The sequence below is a fragment of the Cryptotermes secundus genome, unplaced genomic scaffold (genome assembly GCF_002891405.2).
Source record: "Cryptotermes secundus unplaced genomic scaffold, Csec_1.0 scaffold548, whole genome shotgun sequence".
Taxonomy (NCBI): domain Eukaryota; kingdom Metazoa; phylum Arthropoda; class Insecta; order Blattodea; family Kalotermitidae; genus Cryptotermes; species Cryptotermes secundus.
Window position 1 is genome coordinate 1,907,591 of NW_019732380.1, and position 11,464 is coordinate 1,919,054.

At 41.2% G+C, this 11,464-nt stretch overlaps 1 protein-coding gene across 2 annotated transcripts in view; it reads right to left on the bottom strand.

Moving 5' to 3' along the window:
- Positions 1 to 11,464, bottom strand: part of LOC111867633 — a 231,886-nt gene that overhangs the window by 66,783 nt on the left and 153,639 nt on the right. For both annotated transcript variants that reach the window (XM_033752739.1, XM_033752738.1), the window contains one exon: positions 3,222 to 3,303. The gene's annotated coding sequence lies outside the window, so the exon portion shown is untranslated. The remainder of the gene's footprint in view (positions 1 to 3,221; positions 3,304 to 11,464) is intronic.

An 11,464-nucleotide genomic window follows, 5' to 3' on the forward strand; every position in this document is an offset into this window, starting at 1 on the left:
TGAAAAGGATATTCAAAACAGTGTGGTCAATTCTAGGAGCAGCAGACAATTAAAACAAAGCGCCCTCAATCTTGAGTGTATACCATACTTCCAATGTAAGGTTAACAACAAACACAGCATGTGTGATAATTAATACTAACTGCTGACAAGTAATGATTTTATTGTACTAAAACCTGCATAAAATGCAATTCCAAAGGGCATCAACATTCTCCTCCTTCACACAGTTCCCAATTTAATACAGATATCTATTCATAGAAGAATATATACCTTCACAGAGCATCTTAACCAGTACACACACAGGCTCACACAAACCATACTGTTAAGGAGCGGTAAGTAAGTAAAAAGAAGTAAAGGTATCCCTGTTAACATGTCGTGGAGGCCTATAGGGTTGTGAGATGTTGAGGTTCCCACATTTTCTAGACAATAGGCTCACAGATGGCGGTAAGGTTGTCAGCCTTACGCGCCGGCCGCCCTTTACCCCCAAGAACATTCCTGGTACTCATTTCTGTTGGAGGCTGAGTCGACCCCAGGGCCATAGAGCATCTGGAAGGATTAGGTAAATTGAAAAAATCCACCTCATCGGGATTCGATCCCGTGACCTTCTGACTTGTAGCATAGTGCCTCAACCGACTACGCTACCGCGTATCCCTTCTGTTAATGAGCGGTACACATTTTAAGTTTTGCAAGGGCATATAATTCATTAAAAGGCCTTCCCTCGAAAAATACAATTACAGAATATTATCTTCTGGGATATGATGCCATGTAGTCTGGTAGATGTTTATTGATTTCCCTCCAAAATGTCAGAAAACGTCTGCCAGGCTATACACAGTGACATTCCAAATGATAGCGCCCTTCAGGTCACTGCTATTAAGAACCCTAACTATATAGAGCACATAATTCATATAACCGGTAATCTGATATCTGTTAATTTACTTAGTTTTCTTATGAATAACTATTAGTCTTCAACACTTGTCTCTTGTGTTCTAGATCCTAAAATGTAAGTTTACTGTCATATGGTAGTCATGCAAGGGATTCATCCACCAAGGTCATTATTTCCACTTCCATGACACTGAACAATGGTGATTACACACCTGCCCCCACAACCTGTCTTGTCTTGCACCTATTTCTTCTTCTAATTCAAACAAATGACTTCATCTTCCTGTTACAAACATCTGCTGTAAAACGGATTCATTCAAACTCTTCCAGGTCACAGAAAGTTCACTATGCCACATTCTACCTTCTCTAACACTCACAGTGTGTCATTAAGTTGAACAGAATTAGCATTTAATTTCCAAAAGGCCACAATTTTGTAGCATGTAGACCTGCTGCTATGTGCTGACTCTGTAAACAGTGGTCGTTGCTACGTAATGGCCGCAACATACATGCAAGCAACAACAGAAGAGCTGCGTTGTCTGTGTTGTCCGTGCTGAGACTACATAAGGTGTAGAGTGGAGTGGATTGGAGTGGAGCAAGTTCAGTGCAGTTGGGTACAGTGAAGTGAAGAGTTGGTTGATGTGTTAGTTAGTCAGAGAATTGCAGTTCAGTCATTGTTAGCTGTTGGTGGTAGAAGCTGGTAGTTGAAGCACAGGGATAGTTCGGGAATCCAGAGTAACTGGAACACCCACCATTGGAAGTCGCTGCCAGGCAATGACTGGTGAAGACAGCAGACTGAGACGACTAAGGTAGGCCGCACATTAGCATGCGTCAAGACATGTAACACTCATGCACGATGTATGCGACATGACGCAAAGAAAGGAGCACAGCTGAAATGAATGAGATTATGAAAACCGCTGCACACCGGTCCGAGTCATGGTGCTGATGCCAGCTTCATGCTAACGAATCATGAATGAAGCAAGATTGTGTCTTTTGTCCCATGTCTTGATGCTTGTCTTGACGCAGTTGGTGTGTGGCCGCCCTTAGCATGAGCTGCAGTGGACTGCAGTGTGTGTGAATCAGTGATAGTACTATAGCTACTTGTAGTTACAAGTTATGTGCAAAAGTGTTCAATAAATGTGATTACTATTCCAAACTCCATCTATGAATGGATCAATGAACGCATAAGGGGTGGCCCACAATAATTCCACCCTTGCACTGCAACCCCCAATGATCTATTGTGTTTAAACTTCATACATAGTCACTCTATTATGTGGCAACATAAATATTTACCATCATGAAAACCTCAAAACCTATATTCACTACATTTTCCAGTGTATCAGATATACCAGTGCATAAGGCGAGTAACGATTTACAAAATTAAGATTTTTTTTGTGGGGTTTGATGTTCCCACAGCAGCGATCATTTTCCTTTTCAATGGTCTACATGGAATTACATCCCAGAAGACAGAATTTTTTACTAATTAATTTAACAAAATTATTTATTTGTCTCTAAATGACTACTTAACCATGCTTCGAATAATTATGTATCTCGTTTTCATTGTCATTTCCCTTATAAGTCACACGTGTGTACCATTTTGAGGGACAACACATCTTATATGCTGGGAAATATGGTACTGTTTGTTAATCTAACAGGATGCTCCTTAAGTGTGTGAGGAGCATGAACAGTTGATACAAGGATTTAAAAACTAATGAGAAACAGCATGACAGGGCAGTCTTTGAGATTGTAACACCACATTATATTGAAGAAACTTGTGATTTATGGGAGCATCTTTTGCTTCTGTTTCAGTGATATGAACTGATGACAGAGATCAGTTTATTGGTAGAGCCAATCATGAGTAATGTCGGTTAAACAGATAAAAGAAAGTAAAATGTAAATATTACAGTCTTCTGGGACATGACACCATGCAGTTTGGTCGACAGGTACCAACAGTTCAGAGGAACCTGCTCCATCTTCAGGGTCGAATACTGCCTCTTTTACAGGCACCTATATACCAAATTAACATCATCACATATACAGGAATGCCTTAATCTTTAAGCTCGCTGTTATGAGAACCTTAAATGGCATAACATAAAATGTATTTTGGACTGAATATGGCACAGAGAAAAAAATGCATATAATACATAAAACTTAGAAACTTGTTTTGTAGAGGAAGCCACTGACTTTTGAACCGCTATTAAATTTACACCCTTCCTCCCAAAATGAACAGGTGACAGCACATTTCAATGTGTATCCAACCCAACTTGATAAGAGTTCGGATGAATATAAGAATCAAAACATACAAACTGACTCCACGCTAAACAACATAATGCAGAACAGTGGCTTACCTCAACTTGTCAGTACTGAGGCGAGCTCTCGGCATGGCTGCAAGGCCATCTTCGCATGGACTTCAATTCATCATCAAAAGGTCTGCAAAGACAGAAACATGTGTACACTTTAAACATGCCCATACTAGGGGTATGATTCTCGCTTCGAAAACCCCCTCGTTGGTGTCTCCACCTTATCGTGGTGAGGGGGTTTGAGTATGCCAAGGACCCTGAGAGCTATACCAGCGGTAGCGTAGCTACTGGCAGGGCCTCCCTTGCTGGACAGGTCAAAGGGTAGGCATCAGACGAAGAGAGACACCAAAAACTGATGCCGGAAGCAGCGTCATCAGCAGCGACTTGAAGCACAGAGCAAATGATGCTCGAGATGGTTCAAGTTCGTATAGCAACAGGCGTGACCAGAGTGGTTTGAACGGCTGTTGTACTGCGATGTGGAAAGCAAATGGAAAAACTACCACATTATCACTTTTCCTGGATAGTCTCTTTCCAAAAACAGAAGATCGCATTAAGTGGACGAACTGTTTTGGGGGAGACTGTGGACCTGTCGTCTGACAGATTACTGATGAATGAATACTAATCATCAAATGGAGTGGTCATACTTGAGAAGTGAAGTTACTCAGCTCGTCAAGAAATTCCCCACCTTTCAAAGACACCTAAAGATTCATTACAGAGTTCAGAAGAGCCTATCACTAATCTTATGCTGAACCGCATGAGTCTAGTCCACATCCTCATATCCTAGTTCTTTAAGGTCCACATTATTATCCCTCCATCTATGACAAAGTTTCCCAAGTGACCTGTTTCCTTGAGGTGTCCCAACTAAAGTTTTGTACTGATTTCACATATCTCCCACGCATTCTACAGATTTTACCACCTCATCCCTGATTTGATTACTATAATAATACTTGGTGAAAATTTCTTATGTGGTAGTCAATTTATTTCTTCACATCTAATTTACCCATATCTATCTATGGCTCTACAGCCCTTGTGGACTTTGGCTGCTTTTTCAATTTCTTAATCTATACACAGTCGGTAGGACTCCTTGGAAAGGGGATCAGCCCATCGCAAGGCCTCTATCTATGCAGAATAACATAAACACAGAATAAAAGCACACAGACAACCATGCCTTGAGTGGAATTCGAACCCATGATCCCAGTGTTCGCATGGGCAAAGATGGTTCATGCTTCAGACTGAGCAGCCATTGTGATCGAAAATTTACTCATGTGGTATCCAGATTCCAGATTCCACTTTCAGGCCTAATGAGTGTGATTAATTGGATTAGCCCTTCACCCATACTAATTCAATCTCCCTCTATCTCTCTACACATACACAGAAATGTAAGAGTGAGACGACAGCTATGAAACTACACAATTCTGGGTTACCACAGCAATGAATTGTCACACATTAACATAATGCGTGAAAGTAAGTTACTAAGTAAGATGTCAAGAAAAATCAGTCTTTTTTCAGTGTATCATGTCTATTCTGTGGGTACTGATTACATTTTGATATGGATATGTGAAATGCAGCATACTACATATATAAAGGATACAGTTCATGGTTCACTATACGTGTATCATTCATGGGGTATGGTATTAAAAATCAGCCTTGATGCATCATTCGGTAACATGCGGGACTGGAAACAAATATGGGAGAAGCAGTATAAGTTACAAGACATTAATGTAACAAATGATGAGACTTGGTTACACTACTAACTTACTAAAATTAAATATGCCCTGCCTGCTCTGGCATCGTAATACACAGCGTTAGCACTTGTAATTCAAACAGCTGGCAAAGAAAGTCTATCACATGACTGCTTTGATATAAACAGAAAGGGCAATGGGTTAACTGAAACAGGAAAACCTATATTACAAATCTGATTTGAGGATCACAGTGCGAATGTTTAAATATTTAGTACTGAACAATATGGGGTATATAAAATGCCGATAAACAAAAAAATTCTGTGGCCTGTAGTCCGCAAGTGAACTATACTGACCGAGTGACTCTGCTTGTCCGCAAAGTTAGTGCCAACTTCAGTGGATAGAGGGTGTCACGTGGCCAGCGCAACGGTTTCCCACGGCCGTTAATCTTGGTGTTATAGACTGGAGACGCTATTTCCTTGAGACAGCTCCTTAATTATCCTCATCAGGCTGAGTGGACCCCATTCCAGACCCACTACTTCTCAGAAAATCTGGTAGCACCAGGAATCTAACTCGGGACCTCTGGATCTGTAGCCAGGAACTCTGACCACTAGACCATAGAGTCAGTCAGCTGATACTTTTAATTATTATTCCTCAAATGCAACAGAGAACTTAACATCAATGTCTGTAATAATTTACCTATAAAGAATGAAAAAAAAGTGGATACACAACACAAATAGAACATCACCCATATCCACAATGTAACTACCCCCGAAAAGAATTAACATCAATAAAGAATGTTCTTAGCATAAAACTCCATTAAAATCCATTTGTTGAAAGCAACATGGGTAGGAGCTCACAGATTGAGTTCCATACAATGAATTCTGCTTGTTTACATATAGAATATTGCCTATATATCTACAATTGCAAGCACGATGATAGTGCAGAGCTCTGACTTTATACCTAACAGATTTCATGTAATCAGAATCTGTACTTATGGACATAATTTATTCAAACTGACATAATGCCATCTTGCCTAATGTGTCAATCTGAACAACTAGAAGAAGAAAATATGGAGTGTATTCTGTTAGTAAGTATTCAGAATGGAAGTTTGGCTTTCTTGAGGGTCGCTACATTTGCCCCTCCAATTCCACATTCTGCTAATCCAGCATCACCAATAACTTTTAAAGGCAGGAAACACATGAAGTCAAAAGGCCTAGAGAACCTGAAACCTAGTACAACATTTCTTCCTCAGAATCACAGACTTATTATATTCTTCAAATGCATCCTGTGAGACTTCCAGCATGCATGCAGCACATGTGAAAAATTTTAAGATAAAAACAAGAAATTGGAAAGAATATGAAAGCACCAAGTTATGGGCTTTTAAGTTACACAAAGGGACAGTATTCTGGCACACAGCTGTCATCAGCAATACACAGGGGCAACCATATCTAGAGGGTCTGTTACAACAAAACTAGTGCTCACAAGTGAGCAAGAATTGGTGGCTGTATCTCAGTCATGGCACAAGTTACCGCCATCTTAAAGTTCAAACTGTTACACTTTCTTCACAAAACACCCACAGGCTTTCTAGTGAATATACTTTTAGATAAAGTAAACAAATGTGTACCCAAAGTCTTGATGTTACAGGATTGTTATTAATGGTTAATGATTAATACAATTTATTATTTATTAATACAACAAATCCTAAAAATTCTTTTAAAAGAGTTGACTTGAAAAAGTCAAAACGAGTTTGTAAGTCACAAGCACGTTGAATTAAATGTTTAGTTTTTAGTAGATTTCCATAGAAATGGTCGTGGAATTATACTGGGACTAAATTGAGTTTTTGATCTTGTCTTGGGAGTGAAGCAGCTTGTGGATCTAGTGCCGATGCATTGTGTGTGTGTGTGTGTGGGGGGGGAGAGATCCTCCTTTTATCTTATATAGCTTGTTTTGGCTAGCTGGTGTGTAAATGGTTATACTAATTTCTTCTGTGTACACTCTATGGTAGATTTTTGGATTACCTGTAACAAAGTGCTGTAGTACTTATTTGAGGTATGTCGAAATTGTCTCCGTTGTTGTGATGTTGTTTGCACCAAAATGAAATCAGCTCGATATCTCTGTGTCGCCAGGATATCTCAGTTGGTACAGATACTGGGCTATGGGTTGCATGACTGAGGAATAAGGGTTGGATTCCTGGCTTGGAGAAAATATTTTTTCTTTTCCACAGCGACAGGCTGGCCCTGGAGCCCACCCAGTCTCCTAGTCAGTGGGTTCAGAGGCCTCTTCCTCAGGGTGCAAAGCGCCCAGGGCGTGAAGCTCACCAATGACCATCTTGTGTGAGGTGTGTGAAGCTATATCTCCATGCCCCCTTATGTCTTTAGGTCGTGGTAGTTACTTAGGCACATGAGTATATCTTTAGCAACTGTTAGTGCAAACTGTGATCATGAAACACAATATACATCCATTTGGCAGTCTGAGATATGAACCATGTGGATGAAGGGGTATGATTTTCTCTATACATGTTTACTTAATGCAGGCTGTGAAAAGTGGGCACAATGTGGTAATTACCATGAGTTGACTGGTGTGTAAACATACAAAGTTTCAGAAGGTTTCAGCTGAGTGCAAACCAATTCTGGGTGCAGAGCAATATAATTCTTGCACAGCAATAACACGATTGCATCTGACATTAGTGCTATTGGGCTTAAGAACAGTGCACAGAGTATAGGCCAGTATGAAGCAGAAATACACATAATCACAGACCTGCCTGCAACGTATGGTATTTTTAAAATACCTTGCCGTAGACATGACGATCACATGCTTGCAGAATTACCTCATTTAAATAAAGCTACCACCCACCAATTCATCGCTGTTTTTTTGTGATTCGTTTTATGGCACTTGGCAATGTGAGTTCTATTCTGAGAAAAGTTTCTCCTTTGCATGAGGGCAGGAAGTAGCGTGTTCCTTTTTGAACTGCCAGTCCCAGGCAACTCTGAATAAAAGTAATTGCGTATTGATTAAATTCCATACCTTCCGTCTATGGATCGGTGCCTTAAGCAAGCTGTAGAGCATTTTACTTAGACATTGAAAGTTTCCCCAGTGATGCACAATCTTCTTTTGTTACTGTCTGTCTCAAAGTAGCATGCAGAATATAATTAATTATCTGCATATATAATTATCACTCTCCCACCTGAACATACGTTTCAGTGGGTTACTGTTATGGCGCTGTCACTATCCAGACTATACGGTGTCCCAGGAGCTGATAAGAGATATTAAGTACTGCTTCTAATGCCGGCACTTATTGTACATACAAGTGACAAAGTTGATACAGTTTCACTCACCCACTCTTGGAGCTGAGCCCTTCTTGAGAAGTCCCAAATTGTGCAGCTATTCAAGAACTTCTGAGCATTTTATGGAACCCGAAAGTCCACTACCGTGTTCATAAGAGCCCTCCTCCAGTCCCTATCCTGGGCCAGATCAATCCAATCCATACCATCCCATCTCTCTAAGTTCCATTTTAATATTGTCCACCCACCTACGTCTTGGTCTTCCTAGCAGTCTTTTTCCTTCTGGATTTCCCACCAATATACTATATGCATTCCTCTTCATCCCCATTCGTGCACATGCCCTGACCATTTCATCCTCCTTTACTTGATTATTCTAATTATACTTGGAGAAAAGTACAAGTTGAGAAATTCCTCAGTGCATAGTTTTCTCCAACCTCCCGTCAGTTCATCTCTCTTTGGTCCAAATATTCTCCTCAGCACATTATTCTCAAACACCCTCAATCTATGATCCTCCCTTAACGTCAGAGACCAAGTTTGACACCCATACAGAACCACAGGCAAATTATAGTTTTGTATATTCTGATTTTTACGTACAGTTTACTTAGTATAATACATTTTCGAAAATTCCACCGTCAACATCAACGCACCTTGCATCTCGTGTGAGGACATGGCGTGTTGCACGTCTGTACAGTGTACTATACAGTGAAATCGCTATATCTCGGAAACCGTTCGGAATAGGACACATGCCCATATACATATTCTGCTTAGAATGACCGATACTGTGTCCTCCCAGAATACCGAACTTTCTTCCTGGGACATCCTGTATACTGGTAGTATCAGATGATACTATGATTGATGAATGAACTGGAAAGGAATTTGAATGAGGGGATTGTGGCCTAATCGATCTACTATCTCGACATTTGCTTAGAGCAGCGATTTTCAACCGGTGTGCCGGGACAGTGGTGTGACGGCGAAGGTTCCGCAGGTGTGCCGCGGGAGTTTACGGGAAGGTCGAAAAGAAGCGAGAAAAAATTGAGGAATAAAAAAATTATTCGAAATCCACGACAGCCATTATTTTTAAAACAACATAATGGTTAGAATCTTAGCTACTGAACTTTTAAACACAATCTTATTACTCGTTTTCTTAATGATAAAATCTCTTCTTAAAAATTGATGGGATGTCTCCACAATTCTAGCGCCTTGTTCAGTGTGAAGTTGAGTTGAAAAAGGCTGAAAAACTCTGGCCTAGACGGACAGAAGGAGGCCGGTGTCCCGGATTGAATTCGAACCAAGCACCTCTCGAATACACGTCTAGAGCGCCACGGCTAGAACAGTCTCTGTGGTCTTGCATGATGGACATGAACTGTAATGGATTCTCTTTAGTCTATAAGGTGCAATGATTATGCTAAGCCGGGAACAGATTTCATTTCTTCAGCTATGGCTATCCGCCAACTGTAGCGGATAGAGGGTGTCGCGTGGTCAGCGCAACGAATCCCCATGGCCGTTAGTTTCGGTTTTCTAGACCGGAGCGGTTGGCACTTACTTCGCCGAGAAGGGGCGGTCGCTTGGTCGGTATATTTCGCTTGAGGACTAAAACCATGGAATATATATTAAAAAAATGGCTGTCCGCCAGCAAACGGAAAGGTACAATTAAAAACTGAGGGGCTTCGGGCCTACACAGCCTCCTATACAACAGGTACCGGGTCTGTTTCCCCGGGAGTAAAGCGGCTGGGGTCTCATACCCCACATCTCCAGCTAGTGCTGAGGTTAACAATGGTGAGGCTGTACTTCCACGCCCCCATACATTTTCATGACGTTGTGCTTAGTTAATTATGCCCAGAGATAATTTCGCCGTCATCTTTTACAGGGGGAACTTGGAGAGGGCAGCCGATATAGCTACTGGATACGGCTCGGATGGCCGAGGGGTTGGAGTTCGAGTCCCGATAGGGGCAAGATTCTTGTCTTCTCTTCTCCCCTCCTCTCCAATGGGTACCGGGGACTTTCTCCCGGGGCGTGAAGCTGACCACTCACCTCCAACTAGCGGGGAGGTCAAGAATACGTGGATCTATACAACCACTTCCCCATACGTCTTCATGGCGTAGTGCTTAATTAGTTAAGCACAGGAACAACTTTTACCTGTATCGTTTAGAGAGAGGGACATCCGTGTACTGAATGAAAACAGGACCAATTTAAAACGTAACGGCTAATTAAATGTTTAGTTAATTATAATGACTGGTTTTATGCGAAGTTTATTCTTGTTCTAAAGTTGTGATGGAGACAGGATATCCCGAAATTGAAGTGATTAGAGAATAATACAATGTCTTTCAGGTCCTCTGCATCTTAACTCTTATGTCAGCCATATAAAAATAAAGTCGAAGATGAGAATAAAAATTGTTTCTTTAAGATGGTTCAGATTTCATAAAATTGAACAATATTTCACACTGTATTCATGAAATTCTCATTTGAAAATAAGAAAGAGGATCCAGTAATAATATTCCTAGCGTTTTAGTTTCTTTTAATCTACACGGACACATCTGAGTACTCGATAAATTGCCTATCTTGCAGGTGATTTAAAACTTAAAGCTGCTGTAGGTGATGCAGTGATTGCTATGACGGGATACTTTATTTGTCGCCTGCGTTGTGTTATTTTGTTTCAAATATGGCAAGGAAATATACACACCGTCATATAGCTATTCTGTTCGCGATGTATACACCCATTCATCGACAGGCTATGGTTTGCCTGTTTTTAAGCAAGTTCTGTTCGCGAGCTGAGAATGACTGCGCTGGCGAGGACCAGCAGCAATTGTAAACGACATACCCATCCTCTCCTCAGGGAGGATGTTACATAAGGACTATAACCGAAAGTGTTCAGTTGGAAAATAAAATTAATGGTCGTGATTCTCAATGGGCTTGGCGCTAAGATGAACTGACTGGCGGTAAACCGCCAGTCGTAAAGTGACTGTGACTCTGTTTACAAAGGGTTAATCTACATTAAGATGAGAGTGTTTCTGGGGATATTAAGCACGGAAGATCTGAACCGCTGCACTACAAGGGTGTCGGTTCGTTAGTTTTACGTGAAACAATCGGCCCCTTACCTGTAAGTCCAACCGAAGAGATGCATAACAGATAAGGAAAATTTTAGGAGACTTGGCGATCTCTGATTATTGAGTTATGTTCTACACCTGCTTCACTCGGTGGGGGGGGGGGTAGTCCAACTGGGTCCACTCGGCACGGCGGCCACTGATTGGCCTACTGTAGCCTGCCCCGGGGGATTATGATGATGGAGAATTTGGTGGAATGAAGACTGGACGGGGGAAGCGCAGGACTC